Below are 4,677 nucleotides of genomic sequence, written 5' to 3' on the forward strand. Positions count from 1 at the left end.
AAACAGCACAGTGTGCTGCTTAGAAAATTCTAAACATTTGTTGTTACCTTGAATCGAAATTCAAAGAAGTTTCAGACCAAGAGAAACAAGTTTAATGTAAAGGCCAAATTGACATGTATTTCTGTATACACATGGTTTACATTTCCTGCTGAGAGTGACAAAGGAAGTAGAATATGAAAAAGAATGGAATAAAAAAGTAGTGCTTGGACTTCAGACTTCAAATCCATTAAAAGATAGGTTTTAGGGAGGTGGTTGGTTTATCTGAATTTTTTTTTTCTTTCTATTTCTATCCTGGTTATTAACTAAATTAGAGTTATTACCCAAAGAATAGAGGTCCTAGAATTAGGCCCAGAGGGAATGTAGGGGGAGAAGCTTTTGTGTATGAATTTCTGCTGTTCTGTTCAAAGCAAGCCATTCAGGCTTTCAACACTTTATTTTATCAATGTTTCAGGAGAAACAACCAAAAAAGAAAATAGGATTAATATTGTGTGTGCCTAAGGGAGGGTGTGGGTAGGGTGGTTGGAATGTGAGTGGCCTGAAAGCAAAGAAAGAGGCGCTGGTAGAATTTATACTCAGTGGTTTCTCAGGAAATAAATGTTAGACCTAATGAGATGATACACCATCTAGTTCATACAACTCAAAGCCTAATTTCATAAATCTGCAAACCAATTGTCACTAACTCCTCTGTACACCGACTCACACTTCCTATGAGTCCAGTGCTCTCTGGATCTTGAGCTAAATTAAAGCCTTTCAGTCAAAAAGATTAGTTGTTTCTCACTGAATACAAATCATTTCAACCCTCTTTGGCACAAGCCACTAATTTTTTTTTAAGATTTATTTTGTTTTTTGGCTGCACTGGATTTTAGGGCAGCATGCAAACTCTGGTTGCAGTATGTGGGTTCTAGTTCCCCGACCAGGGATTGAATCTGGGCCCCTTGCTTTGGTAGTGCAGAGTCTTAGCCAGCGGACCACGAGGAAAGAACCCAGACTACTTTCTTTATTGAGGGTCTGCCATGTAACTCTCGTGTGCAAGGCCTTCTGGAAGATGCAGTGGTTGCAAGGACTGTTTCCTGACCTCAAAGAGGCCTATAATCTGCAAGTCAACTTGAAGACAGACCTAACACGCAAGAAGTAAAGAGAGGAACGGGGGCTTGAATGGGACAAATTGTGATGCTGACTTGAAAAAAAAAAAAAGAAATTCCCTCATTATTGACACCTTGGTGAATTATGTAAGGTAATTCATATGTAAGTGGATATGTGATATTATGATGATAAAATATAAGTTAATTCTATCCTTGTTTACAGTACTTAGTAGAAAAGCTAAAAATAGCATTTTCTAAATTAGAAAAAGAAGCAAAAAACTGTTCCATAGTTAGTCGATGCTGGCCAATTTTTCTTCATATGCCACCTTCTGTAAAGGTCTCCAATATTGTTTAATGTTAATGATATGGTCATAGGTTAAGAGTGAATTAGCATCACTTTGAAATTTTAAAATAAAAATTTTATTTTTTAAATTATGAAAGTATAACACATTTATAGGAGAATTGGAAAATACAGACCAAAGTTACATATAATTCCACTATATAGTGCAATTAAATTTTTAAGTAGATAAATTAAGATTTTTAGTTGGAATTTTAATATCAAACTCTCAAAAATTAATAGAATGAATAGACAGAACAGTAGAAAGATACAGTAGATCTGAAAAGCCCTATGAACCAATTCAACGTAATTCAGACTTATACAATTTTCACACAATATCTGGGTACAAATTCTATTCAAGTTCCCATAGACTATAAACAAGGAAACACTGAAACGTATTCAGGGACTTAAAACAAGGTGCAAAAATTTCATGCTCTAAAGGTACTGAAATCATACTGAGTCTGTTCTCTTATCACTGCGGAATTACATTAGAGATCAATAACTTTGGATCTTTTTTTATTGCTCCATTCTCAGCTTCCAAGAGACCATCAACTGCTTAAGTTGCCATTGAAATATTCCCAAGGTTTAAAGTGAATATTTTATTAAAATTTATTTTTCTTTATAACATAATACATAGTGGCATATTCAAGTAGACTTTAAAAATATACCTCCAACATTACTTGTCAGAACATGGAAGTTTTACATTGTTTTTATGGCATTTTATGACTACTTCCTGTTTGGGTACACAAATACTATTTGTGCTTTAAAATATATGAAGACAGCATTTGAGCTTACTATGCCAGTTCATTCATTAAGGGCACTGTAGCATTGTAATAAATGGCCATTTTTTCCAAGATGTTTTTAATACATTTATTTGTTTCCACAACAAGATTAAAAGTCTAATCTTATGCTTAGAATCAGGAAACCTAAATGTGCTCTTCACTATGTTGCTGACCTGCTTTCTGACATTGGGCAAATCACATCAAACTCTTTAATGATCTCATATTTCTTAATAAAAACAGCAACAACAACCATAAAAGTTAAACATTTATTGAATGCTTATTCCACACCAGATGCTCCATGTCTTTACTGATTTAATCTTCACTAAACTCTAATGAGGTCAGCACTGTCATAATCCCCATTTACCAATGAAGAGACTAAAGCACAGAGAGGCCAAGTGTCCCCAGCTAACAAGCGATGGAGTCAGGATGTGAGCAGTTTGGCTCGAGAGCTCTTACTTCCAACCAGACCCCTGAAAATGAAAGTAGAGAATAAGCCACTGATGTGCTTCTACCCCTTGCTTTAATCTTACTCTCCTCTTTCTTTCATCTTATTCTCTTCTCCTTCTGGTTCTCTCCTGGAATCCTTGGCTCTAGACAAATGAAATTCGTTCTGTTCCCCATATATCTTCTCATCTTTGCAGGCTGTGGATTTTCACTAAGATTTGTCCCTCTGACTAGAAAGGACACTGCTACTATTCTAAGTGTCCTGCTCACCCATCAAGAACTAGGCATTCCTAGCAATAATCAGCTAGGAGGAAAATGCTCTTTATAACAACACCATAACTTCTAGCCACCAACTAAACAAAATCAGAATCATAGGAGGAATTTCAGAATCATAGGAGAAACCATAGGAGAAATATACACAATCATAGAAAACATTTTGAATAAAAAATGATAAACTATTTATATAGAGGAGGTAATATATCAAGATGATGATGTCAATTCTTCCCAAATTATTCTACAAATTCAAAGGAAACAATAAAAATCTTCAGTCAGTGTTTTTGGAAAATTGATAAAATGCCTCCTAATGTTAACGTATAATAATAATAGTCTATACATAATTATGTCAGTTTTGAAAAAAGTGAACCAAGGCTGAGTTAGGTTGAATTACTTCACCAAGTATTAAGATATATTATATTAATATAGTAAGACAAATAGTACAGTACAGGAACAAAAATGTCAATGAAACAGAAAGTATAGCTTATAAATAGTGCAATTTATACAAAAAACCTGTGTCATACAATGAAATGTGTGATAAGGATGGTGTTTCAAAGCAAAGAGGACAGAATAGACTCCTTAATACATGGTATTGTTAACATAGTCTCCTTCTATGGGGAAAAACTACAGTTTTTCACCTTACACAAAATGCAAAACCACACTCCATAAAGATTATAAAAAACAAGGCGATGCGATTGCTATCAGAAAAAAATGCTCATGAATATCTTTGTAAGTATTTCTCAACTTAGTAAAGATGAGAAAAACATCTTAAGAATTTGTATCTAGTAAAAAACAAGGTAAACATTTAAGTTAACAGACAGATAAGAGACTGGAGAAAGGTATCTGAAACATCTAAAATAAACATACTATTGCTATCTTTAACATATAAAGAACTCCACATTTTAATGAAAGACAGAAATCTAAATGTTTCAAAAATACCAAAATAGGAAATTCTCAAAAGAGCAAGTTCAAATACTAACTCTAGACAGAGAGATCCAAACTCATTAGTAAGTCATCAGATAAATTAATATTATAATAAATAATGATGTTACTTTATATTCATTCAAACTGCAAAATTTAGTAAGTATTGCTAATATGTGTAGTGATACATGGGTAGGTGCAGAAACCACAACAGCCAATCTGGAAAGCAGCCTGTTAATACTTGACTAAATAAACTGAGCATATACCCTATGAACTGCAGCCTCCCTGTTCCTTCCCAGAGCTCTGTAGAGGTATATGTGTATATATATTCTTCACGACATCATTTGAGGTCATGATTTGGGAGACTTAACTAGGAAAGTGAACATCAAAATGTCAAGGAAGCATGCTGTGGGTTACTATATATTGGAAATAATAGAAATCTATGCCAAATTTTTTGCTAGTATCTTGTGTTTAGATAAAAATTACATCTGTACATCTGCTGTGTGTGTTTGTGTGTGTGTGTGTGTGTGTGTGTGTGCACACTCAGTTGCTGAGGCTTGTCCGACTTTGCAACCCTATGGCCTGACTGTAACCTACTAGGCTTCTCTGTCCATGAAATGTTCCAGGCAAGACTACTGGAGCAGGTTGTCATTTCCTATTCCATGGGATCTTCCTGAGCCAGGGATCAAACCTGCTGCTCTTGCATCTCCTGCATCGGCAGGCAGTTTCTTTTTTTTTTTTAGACTTAATAAATTTATTTATTTTAGTTGAGGGCTAATTACTTTACAATATTGTAGTGGTTTTTGCCATACATTGACATGAATCAGCCATGGGTTTA

This window comes from Giraffa tippelskirchi, chromosome 7 (assembly GCF_054371585.1).
Source record: "Giraffa tippelskirchi isolate mGirTip1 chromosome 7, T2T-mGirTip1v1.2.pri, whole genome shotgun sequence".
NCBI lineage: Eukaryota > Metazoa > Chordata > Mammalia > Artiodactyla > Giraffidae > Giraffa > Giraffa tippelskirchi.